This window comes from Triturus cristatus, chromosome 4_1 (genome assembly GCF_964204655.1).
Source record: "Triturus cristatus chromosome 4_1, aTriCri1.1, whole genome shotgun sequence".
Lineage (NCBI taxonomy): Eukaryota > Metazoa > Chordata > Amphibia > Caudata > Salamandridae > Triturus > Triturus cristatus.
The window spans coordinates 335,393,719-335,409,938 of NC_140585.1; the positions used below are offsets into that span (position 1 = coordinate 335,393,719).

At 51.2% G+C, this 16,220-nt stretch overlaps 1 protein-coding gene across 3 annotated transcripts in view; it reads left to right on the forward strand.

Moving 5' to 3' along the window:
• LOC146854898 (transcriptional enhancer factor TEF-3-like) overlaps positions 1–16,220 on the forward strand; it is a 779,218-nt gene that overhangs the window by 579,385 nt on the left and 183,613 nt on the right. The window lies entirely within an intron of this gene.

The following is a 16,220-nucleotide window of genomic DNA, read 5'->3' on the forward strand; positions in this document are numbered from 1 at the left end:
TAGCCCTGGATTGCCCAGAGGGAAGGGTGCCATGTATTTAAAAAGTTGGGCATGTACTTTTGATTTTTACATGTCCTGGTACCAGGCGCGGTGCGTCCATTGGGGCGTTGGGGCGTTGCCCCCCCGCCCGCGCCCGCAGCTCCCTCGGTGTCTCTGAACTTAGTTTACTTAAGTTCAGAGACGCCGAGGGTGGGGAGAACTGACAATGCATGTCAGTCAGCATGACGTCGGACCTTGGTCGGTCCGGCGTCATGTTGACTGACATGCATTGTCAGACCAGGCAGCACTGCAGCACAAGTGCGCATGAGTGGGCATGGTGAGCTAATTTTTAGCCGGTGCCCGGTCATGCGCACTTGTGTTTTCACGGACTTGCGCATGCCCATTAGGAGCCCCTCGGTCTCCTAATGGGCAGGCAGTGGGCGAAGAGTAGGCTGTGCCCTAAGCCAATCCTGGTGCTGCAGCAGCGCCAGGATTGGCTGAGGGGTTGCCACTGCAGTGCTGACGTGCTGTTCCAGTTTGAAGAGGGCAGAGGCGCCAACGCGGACCAGGAGCAGAGGCGGTCAGGTAAGTTTTCCTCTTAATTTTAAAATGTATTCTCCCGTGCGCCCCCCCCCCCCGCGCGTAACCCCCCCCCTCGCGACTGCTCATGTAGTAAAAACCGGTCCTTTAGTTTATTTGCTTCCTTTGCAATCATTTTACGCCCTGCCACTTTCAAATGTCACCAGCCGCCCCTGCCTGGTACTGAAAAACTCTTAAATTCATTTTTCACTACTGCAAGGCCTACCTCTCCTGTAGAATAACATGAGGTTACCATTTAATAAGAGATAACTTTCAATTTGGAACAAGGAGGAATGTTGAGTTTGGTGTCTAATGAATTGTAATTCAAAACCGTCTTTAATGATTACGTTGTATTTTAAGTCACAATTCCGAAAATGCCTTTTTACAAAACAGTGATGGATAGAATGCTTGAATTAATCTTATCCACTTTTAGAAAGTTGGCATTTTCTTGTCCCAACCATTTGGTGCATGCAGCCTGTATCCTGGACACCATGACCAAGTGTAGCTCTTTGTGTATTTCTCCCAAACAGTGAGACAAAAGCGGAATAGGTTTTGGCATGATGGACCATCTCTGACTTGATGGGTAGGCAGAATTATCATCTACCACACTTGCACATCACAAAGGCTCTGCCTAAGCAAAACTCACCAAGGGTTTCGACATTAGACTTTTGTGCCCCCAGACAATCTGGGACCAGGGCAGGTAGGCAGGAAATTCCAAACACCTGTAAACCTTCAGAACCCTCTCCTGCTTCATAGCTGGCTCCAAGTATAAATATTGAACCCTCAGCAACTCTTCAGTACACCTCTGGACCTGTGGAAGACTCAGAAGGACTGCTGTGTTGCTCTACTGCCAGAAGGACTGCAACCCTGTATCATGTTGCCTGCTGCCCTGCTTGTTGAGAAGGAAGACTGGACCTGCACCCTTCATCTGAGGCTGAAGTGACTCCATGGGTCAGCTGACTGACATCCTATTCTGAGCTAAAGCAACATAACAAGCTCCAGGCCCTCCTTGCATCTGCCCTGGTGACCCACTGCCTGGACCTGCCTGAGCTCTGCTGGCATCTGCTCAAGTGACTTCCTGATTCCCAAGAGGTGCCCTTTAGGTCCTGGACCATTGGTGTGGCATCAGTTGAGCTCTCTCAACAGGAAAGGGAGAAATCCTGAAGTGTTGGGCTTTTCGTGACCGCGAACAGGCCTGTATGTGCCAAGATCTTGCTGCCTACACTGCCCGCCAACAAGAAGTTCCAGTGAACCAGACTCTTTGCGCTGCACCGACTGCCAGTGATGCCTGGCAACACAAGGTCTGCATTTTGTGCTACAGCATCAACAGCTCGTAGTGACTACCAACGTGAATTTCCATCTGCGACAGCCAACAGGATCTTCGTGACACAGCAATGACCATCGGTGACGTCTGACCTGCCTTTTGCGCTACATAGATGACAATCCATGTTGCTCTTCCTGCTTCTCGTGACCCCCTCCACCGCGAACGGAACTTTTCATGCTGGACTCTTAAAGGTAACTCTTTCATCTGGACTAAGCTGGTCCTCTATATCCTGCCTTCGCTCCATCGCCATCAGCCTGAACTTGTTACTTTCACCTGTTCTCATACGAATAGATAACCACAAGTAGTGCTTTATGCCTTTAGGCTTTATACTTATCTTAAATCTTTGAAATTCCACATCATTGGTTTTACAGATTGGATTTTTGTGGTTTTGGTCTCAAATAATTTATTATTTTTCAAGATTGGTGAGGGATTTTTTAATGTTGGGTTTTCACTTTAATACTATTTGAAGTGCTGCATAAATACTTTTACACATTGTCTCTAAGTTAAGCCTGACTGCTTTTGTGCCAAGCTACCAGAGAGTCGAGCACAGGATAACTTGGGGTTTACTTGAGTTTCACCCTAACACAAACTGTAGCTGCTGTTTGAGTAGAGAATCACCCCTCCTCTCCCCACCCAGTAACCCAATTTCCTCACATATCAAGAGTTGGAGGAGTCCAATCAGCCTTCAAAAAAACCTGAAAAATGGACCATCTTCTTCATGTATTCATGAAATATCTGCTCCTGCTGTAATAGGTTCGGATATTGTTACACCTGTCAGCCTTAGGTAGTCTTCCCCCAAACATTTTGTCTCCCTCCTCCATTTATGCTGATCTTGTTTTTGCTGGTTTTAGGACTCTGTGCACTTCACCACTGCTAACAAGTGCTAAAGTGCATGTACTCACTCCTTAAAACGGGGTAATACGGGCTTATCCCCAATTGCCATATTTAATTTACTTATAAGTATCTAGTAAATCAGCACTAAATGTACCCAGGGCCTGTAATCTACTTATAACGGGCCTGCAGAACTTATTGCATGCCCAACTAGCCCTTTAAACATTCCTCAGGCCTGCCATTGCAGCCTGTGTGTGCAGGTTTAAAAGGCCCTTTTAACCTGGCAAAACAAACCTTTTGCCAGACTCAAACTTCCTTTTTAATACATATATGTCACCCTAGAGTAGACCCTAGACAGCCAAAAGGGCAGGGTGTAGTGTATGTAAAATGTTGGGCATGTACTTTTAAACTTTACATGTCTTGGTAGTGAAAATCTACTAAATACATTTTTCGCTACTGCAAGGCCTACCTCTCTCATAGGATAATATTGGAGTTACCATATTACATGTACTATGAGAACAGGTAACCAGTTCATGTTTCGTGCCTTACCTTAAAATTACCCCCAGGCGTCAGACTGGATCCGGAAAGAATTTTCGTCAGCAGTAACTCTGCGCATCGGAAGGTAGCGTCGGTCGGCTCCGCGTTTGTTGTTCTTTCTTTTTCCACGCCAGCCAGCACAGATCCGGGAAAAGCGGTACCTGAGTAATTTTTTGACTACCTTTTTCTAGACGTCTTTTCGAGTCTTCGACTCCGTATGGTGCACGAGGGATGCCCGGTTTTAAGGCCTGCGGATCCTGCCATCATATGATGTTGGTGTTTCTTTTCTGCCTGGAGCACGACCATGACCCCAAGACGTGCTCTGACTGCCAGTTGTTGACGCCGAAGGCTCTGCAGCAGCGGTCCCGAAAGCTGCTTAAACACTGGCGGTCAGCTCCGCGCCGATTGAGGTCCCAGTTCAGAGTGGGGTCGAGGGACCGGTCGTGGAGAAATCGTCATTCCGGTTTGAAGTCATCCAAGTCTTCGCACTCGGGGTCGGGTAAGGCGAGACGCGTGGGTGGTGCCACTCCCGCAGCTCCGCGCACGGATCCTGAAGGGTTAATTTAATTTAATTTAATTTCTGACGGCACCACTACCGTGCCCGACGCCGGTCGGCCCCTGTCCGGCGTCAACCCCAGCCTCCTTCCCGACGTGGACACGGAGCCGGACCGGTGTCTGCTGACGCTGGATCTGGCGCCGGGTGGGGTTTTCATGCCCCTGTTTACTTCTGGGGCCTCTTTCCAACCACAGTGGCATCCTGAGGGGGATGAGGAAGACTGGGAGTGGTCAGGGGACCCTTTAGCCGACCAGCTTGAGCAAGATCAGGACTAGAGAGAGGAACTGGGGGGTGCCAGCGGTCAGGACACTTCACCCGACCTTGGCATGTTGTCTCCTCCTGCCATGGCTACAGAGGATGGAGCGTCATACGCCAGCTTACGACTGCGTTCCGTAAACACAGCATATCTCTTGGGCCGTTATTCGCACTCTTGTGTGGCATACGGTGGCGCAAGTGCTGCCTCAGTCTCCGGAGGAGGCCCGGACCGTGCTCTCCCAGGCTGTTGCCGCAGGGAGAGACGCAGCTAAATTTACAGTCCGTTGTGGACTGGACACCGCCGACTCTCTGGGCAGGACCATTTCAATGTCGGTAGTACTCAGACACTACTCCTGGATGAGGTCCACTGGCTTTTCAGGGGATGTCCAGAACACCTTGATGGACATGCCCTTTGATGGCAGTCGCCTCTTCAGTGACAAAGCAGACAACGCCCTAGAGCGCTTCAAGGACTCATGGGCTACGGCCAAGTCCATGGGCCTCTCCTCCCATCCGGCGCAGTCTACTTTTCACCCCTTTTGTGGCTACGGAAGGGGTGCCCCGCTACGTTCCACCCAGGGCCACAGGCTGCAGCAAGTTACCCAACCTTCGCGCGGCCGGGGAACCAATGTCATGGTTCAGGGGGCCAGCGGATGGGCCAGTCCACCTGTCGCTCTGTGGCAGCCTCCAAACCCTCCTAGTCCGTCCTTTCAGGCCCATAAAACGCCAGTGGGTGGCAGGATTCACCATCACCTCCCCCACTGGCGCACCATCACTTCGGACAGGTGGGTTTTGCAAATAGTCCGAAGGGGCTACTCTCTCCCACCTCCAGACTACGGTCGACCTCCTGCATTTGCTGGGGTTCTCCATCAGTGTGCCGAAACCGCACCTGATTCCCTCTCAGAAGCTCCTCTTCATCAGAGCAGTTCTGGACACGATGCAGTTTCGGGTCTATCCTCCCGAACAGCGAGTCCGGGACATTCGGGCTATGATTCCGATCTTTCAGCCCTTATCCCGGGTTTCGTTCAGAATGACCATGAGGCTGCTGGGCCTCATGGCCTCCTGCATCCTGCTAATCAGTCATGCCAGGTGGCATATGTGGGCTCTGCAGTGGGACCTGAAGTTCCAGTGGGTGCAGCATCAAGGGGAATCTTTCAGATTACATCCAGATCTCGGAGGGCACTGCTCAACAAGTGTAGTGGTGGCTCACAAACCAGGATTGGGTCAGTGGCAGGTCCCTCTCCCTTCCCCAACCAGAATTCACAGTGGTGACGGATGTCTCCCTTCTGGGATGGGGCGACCACATGGGAGAGGCGGAGATCAGAGGCCTCTGATCTCCAGCGGAGTCTGGGCTCCACATCAACCTTCTGGAGCTGCGTGCGATTCGTCTTGCACCGAAGGTATTCCTTCCCATTGTCCGGGGAAGAGTAGTGCAGGTGTTCACGGACAACACCACCGCCATGTGGTGTTGCAACAAACAGGGCAGGGTGGGATCGTGGACCCTATGTCAGGAGGCCCTCCGCTCTGGACATGGCTGGAACGTCAAGGCATTTCCTTGGTGGTTCAACATCTGGCAGGTTCTCTGAACGCCAAGGCAGATGAACTCAGCCGCAGGTGCATGATGGATCACGAATGGCGTCTTCACTCGGAGGTGGTGCAAGGTCTCTTTCAACAGTGGGGACAGCCTTGGTTAGATCTATTTGCCACCGTAGAGAACGCGCAATGTCGGCAATTCTGTGCGTTGGAATTTTCAAGGCGGCACTCGCTTGACGACGCTTTTCGACGCGAATGGAGCTGTGGTCTGTTGAACGCCTTTCCGCCTATACCACTTCTGCCCTGAGTACTGAAGAAGATCAGGCGCGACCGGGCCCAGGTCATTCTGGTGGCTCCGGATTGGGCACAAAGAGTTTGGTATCCCGAGCTGCTCAGCATGGCCATCGATCCTCTGATCCTACTGCCTCTTCGGAAGGATCTTCTGTCGCAGCAGCAGGGGACGGTCCTCCACCCGAACCTGTCCAGTCTCCACCTCCTTGCGTGGAGATTGAGCGGCGGCAGTTGACGACTTTCGACCTGCCTCCTGAAGTTTGTGATTTATTTTTTTATTTTACAGAGTTTTATATATCGCGAACCTGACCCGAATCGGGTATCAGAGCGCTTTACATAGCACCAGTTGCATTACATGAGGACACATTCATACCTTTCATCACATTCATACAGTATAACCATGCATAAAGTTCTAATCCTCTTAAGAGCAACAGGTAAGAATGCTTTATAAATAGACCCCCTCGGTCAGTACTGGAGAGGGACGAATACTGAAATGCCTTCTAGATGCTCACAGCCTGCTTGCGTATGTAAACAGACACCTGCGCGGGTAATGGAGACAGACTAGTGGCTGAGGTCAATAGGTAAGCTGCTTGAAGCCAAATGAAGGAAGAAAACAGACACCTCTGCCAATACCAAAGTAAGTGGTAGAAGTCTAGGCAGAGTGAAGTTCGGCACATGTGCTTACAGAAAGCTTCATTTCAGACTGAAAATCATTTAGCAACCAGCAGTTGCCAGTTAATGCTGTCTGTGTAGGAAATATATTTGATACCACCTCAGTGTAAGGAGAAACCTCATGACAAAAGATCAGGATCCAGTTTGAGCTCTTGGAGGCCTCTATTTTCCTTCTCAATGTAAAAGAGTGGGGATCCATTGGAACAGTCTGGGTATAACCCAACTAAATACTGTTTATTGGACTTTAAAATATGATATAAAAATTATGGTGGAGGTTCTTGATTTTTTAAAAAACTTTTTCTTGAGTAGAGTCATGAAAGGAGAGGGAGTGGGAGTTTGAGGACAAGCAGCCTAAAACAAAATCAGACCAGCAATGAATGTGTGGCTGGAGACCTCTAGTACTCACAAAAGCAAAGTGGTTGCATTTATTTCTTTCTTTGAGGAACCTCAAACTCTTAGACAAAACAAAGGGAGGTCTGAGATAGAAAAAACAAACTACTTTAAACACTGTTCTTAAAACAACAATTAAGAAGCAAAATAGTACTCTGCTGAAAGGGGCCAGCAAGGAAGAAACTCAAAAAGATATCAACCATCTTACCTATGTTATGTTGGGGAGACTTTTAACATCTTTGAGAGTTGGGACTACGTGTCCCAACGCCCTGCACATCTTGTCCTTCCCTGAGGACCTAGAGGAGGGGGCAGAGAGTGCTATAAAGCGAATGCTTGGAGTCTGCTGTATGGAGGACATTTGGCAACTGTGAGATGGGTACTACGTGTCTCACAAGCCCTCCACCATCTTACTCTACCCTGAGGTACTGGAGAAGGGGGCAGAGAGCCCTATAAAGCGCTGCTTGTAGCCCGCTGCCTAAGAGACACTTGGGCGAAGAATGGCCCATCAGAGCTCAGAAGAAGCTGGGTGGTTCACTCATTTTGGGCCTGGAATAGGCCCCCCATTGCAAGGTACCAGTGGCCAATTGCTTGCTTCTGCCTGGGTAGCGCAAGGTAATGTGTTTGACTTGGTTGTAATCTTGGTAGCCAGGCGTCTCTCCACAAAGACGGTATACGCCTGTAGGTGGAACAAATTTGTGGCATGGTGCAAAGCAAAGGCTGTGGATTCCCTTTCTGCCCCTCTTTCTGAAGTACCTTCTCTCTTTAGCCCAGCAGTGCTTTGCTCTGGGCACTATCAAAGGCTACCTTTCTGCCATCTCTGCTTTCCTTCGGCTGCCAGATCAGCCTTCTCTTTTCAAGTCCCCGGTAGTTAACCGTTTCTTGAAAGGCTTAACGCATCTTTTTCCTCCAATTCCATTCGTTATGCCTCAGTGGGACTTGAATCTTGTGCTGACTTATTTGATGTGCGCTCCCTTTGAGCCGCTTCATAATTGTCCTTTACTTCTTCTAACTCTTAAGACTGCTTTCCTTGTAGCCATCACTTCTGCTAGAAGGTTGAGTGAGCTCCCGGTTCTCTCCTCAAAACCTCCTTTACTGTCTGTCCATCCGGACAAGGTGGTTCTCAGGACCCGTCCATTCTTCCTAAGGTGGTCCCTGCCTTCCACATCAGGCAGACCATTACATTGCCCACCTTCTTTTCGCCTCTGCATCCTTCAAAGGAAGAAGAGAGGCTCTGCCGTCTAGACCCAAAACGTGCACTCTCCTTCAATCTGGATCGCACAAAACAGTTCCCGGTGCATGATCAACTGTTTGTTGGCTACATGGGTGCAATGAAGGGTCGGGCCGTACACAAACGCACCATTTCTCGATGGGTCGTGTTGTGTATTAAGGCTTGTTACTCTCTAGATAAAAAGGAGCCTCAAGTGGGGCTGCGTGCTCACTCCACCAGGGCGACGGCAGCCACTACTGCCTTGGGAAGAGGAGTGCCTCTAAATGTATGTATGTATGTATGTATGTATAGCATATGTTCGAGGCATGTGGGCTGCTGAATTCATATCTGTGCATAGATCGCCGCCTAGTGTTGGGTCCGGATGTTTGCACGTTGTTGTCCTGGAAGAGTCTTCGAAGTATCCTTGGATAGGTGACTCCTCCCATGGACTACAGTGCGCATGGGCATCCTCTCCATCCTCAGATTGTTTTTTTCCGCCATTGGGTTCGGATGTGCTATCTTAGCTCAAGTTAGGAAAAACTTTTGTCGAGGCCACAAGGCCTTTAGTTCGCGTCGGTACTGTTTATCGATCGGGTTTCGATACTTTTTGTTAGTTTACTAACTTTCGGCACCGACTTTGTTCGCATTTGCCTGTCCATCGACTCTACTTCGACGATGGAATCCAGGACGCCATTCAAAAGGTGTCCGGTATGCAATGCGAAGTACCCACACATCGACGTCCATCCGGTGTGCAACAAATGCCTTTCGCCGGACCACGACGAATCGACATGTATGGCCTGTGCCCGGTTCCGTTCAAAGAAGACTCTGCGGAATCGTCGAGCGGCGAGGCTCGAAGCGCAGCACGCGGCACCGGCCCCAGCTGACATCTTCGACGAGGCTGACGACGTCGAAGAAGTAGAAGTCTTACCCTCCAGTCCCGTTTCCGAACACGAACACGAACCCGGATCGGACGAGGCCGACGAGTCACTCTTCCACAGAGGTGAAGACGACACCGAGGTAGGAGACGACGAGGAGGCCTTAGGAGCCGAAGAGAGTAGCTCCGATGATGAACAAGGCCTACCTGTTCAGACCGAAATTTCACCAGCGCCACAGACTATGGCTCCGGTCGAGGGATCGCCTTCGGGCCTTACCCGAGACCTATCACGCAGTCCTTCGGCCCCGCCCTCGGGCCCGGCCTCGGACGTTCAGCGGCAGCCATTACCGCTTAAGCCAGCTGGTTTCCCTTCCACGAAACCGAAACCGAAAGCTGCTCAGGTTCCTACGAAACCGAAACTGAAAGTGGCGCTAGTCGGATCGAGGCCTTCAACACCTTCGACGCCAGCGCACCGGGTCGGCACCGACCGCACCAAGAGAGACTTCGGTGCCGAACTCGAGACGGGCGACATGGGAGTCGACAAACGGAAGAAGGTCATCGGCGCCGACAAACCTGCCCGGTTACCGGCGTCGACGCCACCGACACCGAGGGCCGTCCCGCCTGCTACGCCTCGCAGCACTCCCTCGACGACACCAAAACCTCACGTGTCGAAGACGTCGACGGTGATCTCCGCACCTCGACTCGATGCGCCACGGGCGCAGAAGATATCTGCAGCCGCCTCGACGACCCTGGCGGGGGCCACGACCTCTAAGGCGCCCCGAGTACGGCCTGGCGCGATGCCAGGCTGCAGATCCAAGGACGCCCTCCAGGACCCGTCGGGTTCCGGTTCGGCTCCGGCGGTTTCGTCGGTGCCGACCAGCATTACCTTCGGCTTGCCTCCACCCACAATCCCGAAGGCGTTTCAACTCAGGACACAGGTCACCAAAACTGCGGTTACACCTGTCGAGCCGTCTCCGTCACACGTCATCGACGCCGACACTGGCAGGATGATTCTCCACGGCCGAAGGATAACTTCGGAACCGCCATTGGAACCTTTCAGGATCCCGCTAAAGAGGAAGCTGCCTGTGGACTCAGAACCTCTCCTGTATGAACCCTTCTATTCACCCTACCAGGATCCACACCGGGCCTCCCCCACACGCTCCGACACGGATGCATTGGGGGACTACTTGGATGAACAAGTCCCCTACCATGTGGACACGGACCCTGATGACCAGCAGGACCCTGACCAAACTTGGGGCGACCCTGCAGACCCCAGTGCACCTCTTGATGCACAGGACACACAACTATATGGGCCAAAAACATCACCCACAGAGGATACTGCGGCGTTCAACGCTCTGATTGAACGTGCGGCAAACAACCATGATGTACAGCTTCACTCTGATATCATCGAAGATGACTTTCTAATGGACACCTTTGCATCCTCAGAAAGACATGTAAAGACTCTGCCAATGTTGAAGGGGGTCCTCAAGCCAGCCACTGACATTTTCAAGGAACCCACCAGGGCACGAGTGATAAACCCCAGGATCGATAAAAAATACAGATCAGCACCTGGGGATCCTACTTACATCAGAGGCCAATTACCACTCGACTCCATCGTTGTGGCGAATGCCCGCAAGAGGGCACACTCGCAGACAACGGGTGACGCTCCTCCCCCGGACAAAGAGTCCAAGGTGCTAGAGACCTCCGGCAAGCGAGTTGCCGCACAAGCTGCAAACATATGGCGCATAGCTAACACTCAAGCGCTCCTCGCTCGCTACGATAGAGCGCACTATGACACACTGGAGCAACTTCTTCAGCACCTCCCTGACCCCTACAAAGAAGGTGCAGAAATCCTTATCAGAGAGGGACAGCTACTCACAAATGCTGCCATTAAATGTGCACTAGACGCTGCAGACACGGCTGCCAGGGCCATCAACACTAGCGTCATCCTACGACGTCACGCCTGGCTACGTATCTCAGGATTCAAGCCTGAGGTACAAAACAATATACTTAATCAGCCCGTCAACCCCGACTTTTTGTTCGGACCTGAGGTTGACACCACCCTCGAGAAGATAAAAAAGGACACGGACACTGCAAAGTCCATGGGCGCCCTACAAACTCAGTCCTTTCGGAGCGGCTCCTTTCGTCGCCCCGGAAACAAGGGGGCAGGTAGAGGACAGGGGTCACAACAAACATATAACAAGGGTAATACGCAGACCACCTACGATAAGAACACCCGAGGTGGCTATCGTGGCTCCAGTACCAAGGGCAGAGGACGTGGCTACGGCAACACCAGGTCCTCCCCCAAGAACAAGCAGTGACGCCCTCTCCCTTCCTCCCGACCACATAACACCTGTCGGGGGAAGGCTACAACGGTTCCTGTCCACGTGGAACTCCATCACCACGGACAGGTGGGTCAAAGATATTATAAAACACGGTTACTGTCTGGAGTTAACTTCCACTCCACCCACAATACCACCAAGAAACCGTCCTATGTCCTCAGAGCACTTAACGCTCTTACAGCAAGAGGTAGAAAGTATGCTTCTAAAAGGCGCTATCGAGCTCGTACCCATCCACGAGCAGGGCACGGGGGTTTACTCCCTCTACTTCTTAATTCCAAAAAAGGACGGGTCGCTCAGGCCTATATTAGACCTGAGACCCCTGAACCAGTACATTCTTTCAGAGCACTTTCACATGCTCACTCTACAGCAAGTCCTTCCGCTTCTCAAGCAGGGAGACTTCCTAGCATCACTGGACCTCAAGGATGCGTACTTCCACATACCCATCCACCCCTCACACAAAAAATACCTCAGGTTTACTGTTCAGGGGCAGCACTATCAGTTCAAAGTCCTTCCCTTCGGCGTGACAACAGCGCCCAGGGTTTTCACGAAGTGCCTAGCTACGGTGGCAGCACACTTACGGAGGCAGCATATACACGTCTACCCCTACCTAGACGACTGGCTCGTTCAAGCGAAGTCGGCCCAGCAATGTGCAAGCCATATGTCCCGCACCATTCACCTTCTTCACAGTCTGGGATTCTCACTAAATTACCCAAAGTCCCATCTCCAGCCCGCACACGTACAACAGTACCTGGGCGCGACTATAGACACTCTGGCGGCCTCAGCTCAGCCAAGTTTAGTGAGGATCAACAGCATACAACTGCTGATCTCCAAGTTCAAACCCAATCACTCGCTTCCAGCGCGAGTGTTTATGCAGTCGATAGGCATGATGGCCTCCTGCATCTTCATAGTCCCGCACGCGAGATTACATATGCGCCCACTTCAGGAGTGCCTAGCACGTCAGTGGAATCAGGCTCAAGGACAGTTGAAAGACCTAGTGTTGGTGAGCGGTCGGGCATACAACTCTCTGCATTGGTGGAATCCACAAAACCTTTGCAAGGGGCGACCGTTCCAAGAGCCTGTTCCACAAATAGTACTGACAGCGGACGCGTCTCTCCAGGGATGGGGAGCTCATGTACTACACTACACAGTGCAGGGACTATGGACGACACAACAGAAGAAGATGCACATCAACCTTCTGGAACTGATGGCAATCTTCCTGGCCATGAAGGCTTTCAAAGTACATCTGTGCAACAAGGTCGTGTTGATCCGGACGGACAACATGACCGCAATGTACTACATACAGAAACAGGGAGGGACACACTCTCCACAGTTGTCTCATCTGGCTCAGAGCATGTGGAAGTGGGCCATTCAGAGGAACATGTTCCTCATGGCGGAACACCTCCCCGGCAAGGACAACCAGATGGCGGATCTGCTCAGCAGACACAGCCACCAGATGCACGAGTGGGAGTTACACCCATCAGTACTCCAACCGTACTTCCAGCAGTGGGGTCACCCAGAGATAGACCTATTCGCGACAAGCGAAAACGCAAAATGCCAAAGCTTCGCCGCCAGATTCCCACATCCGCAGTCGCAGGGCAATGCGATATGGATGAACTGGTCCGGCAGATTTGCGTACGCTTTTCCCCCAGCACCGTTGATACCGCTGGTGGCTCGCAAACTCCGACAACACTCCCTGACACTCGTCCTAGTTGCTCCCACGTGGGCACGCCAGCCGTGGTACACCACCTTCCTCGAACTTTCCGTGGTACCGCATCAAAGGCTGCGGATCAAACCCGCGCATTTGACGCAGAACCATGGAGAGGTTCAGCACCCAGATCCGCAACAGCTGAACCTGGCGATCTGGCTCCTGAAGTCCTAGAGTTTGGCTATCTCAATCTGCCACCTGACTGCATGGACATCATCAAGGAGGCCAGGAGACCCACTACAAGAGCTTGCTATGCAGCCAAATGGAAAAGGTTCGTCATTTATTGCGGTAATAATGACATTAACCCGCTGGACGCATCCATCCACGACATCATATGTTACCTCTTACACCTATACCGATGCAATCTGGCGTACACCTCTATACGTGTCCATTTGACCGCAATATCAGCCTATCTGCAAACCAGGCAGCACCTCTCTCTATTCAGAGTGCCTGCCATCAAAGCATTCTTGGAAGGACTCAAACGAGTCATTCCACCTAGTCACCCACCGGCTCCAATGTGGAACCTCAACTTGGTCCTCACACGCCTGATGGGTCCACCCTTTGAACCTCTACACTCATGCGAGATTCAATTCCTTACCTGGAAAGTAGCCTTCCTGGTAGCGATCACTTCCCTAAGAAGAGTTAGTGAACTCCAGGCACTAACCGTTCAAGAGCCATTTATTCAGGTTCACGCCAACAGGGTCGTACTACGTACCAACCCCAAATTCATGCCCAAAGTAATATCGCAGTTCCACATGAACCAGACTATTGAACTGCCCGTTTTCTTCCAAAACCCACAAACTGTTGCAGAGCGGGCATTACATACACTAGATGTACGGAGGGCCCTCATGTACTACATCGACAGGACTAAACCCTTCAGGAAGACAAAACAACTATTCGTTGCCTTTGCCCCACACCACAAAGGTAACGCCATCTCCAAAGCAGGGATAGCCAGATGGATAGTTAAGTGTATTCAAATCTGTTATCAAAAGGCAAAACGCACATTAACTATTCCACCACGAGCCCACTCAACACGCAAGTTGGGGGCTTCCATGGCCTTCCTAGGAAATATTCCCCTGCATGATATATGCAGAGCAGCCACATGGTCCACTACACACACATTTACAAAACACTATTGCGTAGATGTGCAGTCAAAACAGCAGGCAGCTGTAGGACAGGCTGTTCTCAAAACACTTTTTCAGACCGCTGCAGCTGGCACGGGTAGCCGCCGCCAATAGAGGGCACTGCTATGTATTCTATGCACAGATATGAATTCAGCAGCCCACATGCCTCGAACTGAATATGCTACTTACCAGTATGCATCTGTTCTTGGCATGTAGGGCTGCTGACATTCATATCGCCCTCCCTCCTCCCCGGCGCCTGTCGCAGCTGCAGCTCTCAGAATTATTGCAAGCATGGTCATCACTTTCTGTATCTACTCCATCACTGCCACAATGGCGAAAAACAATCTGAGGATGGAGAGGATGCCCATGCGCACTGTAGTCCATGGGAGGAGTCACCTATCCAAGGATACTTCGAAGACTCTTCCAGGACAACAACGTGCAAACATCCGGACCCAACACTAGGCGGCGATCTATGCACAGATATGAATGTCAGCAGCCCTACATGCCAAGAACAGATGCATACTGGTAAGTAGCATATTCATTATAAAGCGCTCCAATCACCCAACGGGCATCCCGGCGCTGTGATCCGACTAAACCTGTAGAAAAGTTAGTACTAACAGCGGCAAGCTACTCTATCCTAGGAAACAGATGAGTTTTCAATTGTTTTTTAAAGGATAGAAAGTCTCCAGAACATGTGAGCGGCAGTGGGAGATTGTTCCACAACTTAGATGCCATGTAGACAAAAGAGCGTCCCCCCATCCGCTTCCTCCGGATTTTGGGGACCGTTACCAAACTAGCTGAAGCAGAGCGGAGAGATCTGGTAGGGCTGTACCAAGTGAACATCTCCTGTAAAGGAAGTGGTCCCAAACCATGTAAGGCCCGGAAGACCAAACACAAAGCTTTATATTCAACCCGCTGGGAAATAGGCAACCAATGCAAATCTTTAAGGGCTGCAGATGACGAGTCAGACCGTCGGCGAGAGAGTGCTAGCTTGGCAGCAAAATTCTGGACCCGTTGAAGTTTGCCCAATGCCGTGATGGAAGCCCCCAGAAGTAGTGCATTGCAGTAGTCAAGTCTACTAAGAATGATACTACGCACTACTTCTGGTCTTGGATGGGCAGGGAGCAGAAGGAGAATCTTCCGCAAGGTACGTAGAAGCCCCATACAGGAAGACACTGTTTTGTCAATGAAAACCTCAAGTTGAAGATTGGGTTCCATAGTCACACCCAGATTACGAACCGAGCTTGCTGCTGCTACCGTGCCTTGAACAGAGGGAGGCCAGAAGTCTTGCGGTAGAGAACGTGGGACACGATCAATGCAGCACCTCCGTCTTGGAGCTGTTAAATTGCAACGAGTTGTTACTTAGCCATGTTGCCGTGGAGACCATACAGTGATGAAAGGTCTCCAGTGACACCGCTTTCTCCCCCTCAAAGGAGAAGACCAGTTGGGTGTCATCAGCATAATTGGTGACGGTTATGCCAAAAGATTTAATTAATTTGACCAGGGGGCGGAGGTAAAGATTAAAAAGAATGGGGCTGATGGCTGATCCCTGGGGTACGCCCTGCCCTACCCTTCTGATGGTAGACTTGAAGGGAGGCAGGGCAATCACCTGATGTCTATTGGCCAGGTATGAAACAAGCCAATCTCGGGCCAGACCCATCACCCCGGCCTCCTCTAACCTCCTGATCAAGATGGCATGGTTGACCGTGTCGAACGCTGCAAATGACATCTGTCAGGCGGCCACGTGGGCATCACTGCACACGTTCCCCAAACACTACTGCCTGGACAGCCAAGTCCAGAGAGACGGCTTCTTTGGCCGTTCTGTTCTCCAGGACTTTCTGGTGTGATCTTGGTTCGCAGACCCACCACCAGGGTTGGTATTGCTGGGGTACCTATTCTAAGGTAAGGAATCTATAACTAACTTGTTTCTTTCAGATGCACAAGTTACTTACCTTCGGTAACGAGATATCTGTAAGAAACATTAGTTAGTTATAGATTCCTTACCGGCCCATCCATCCTCCCCG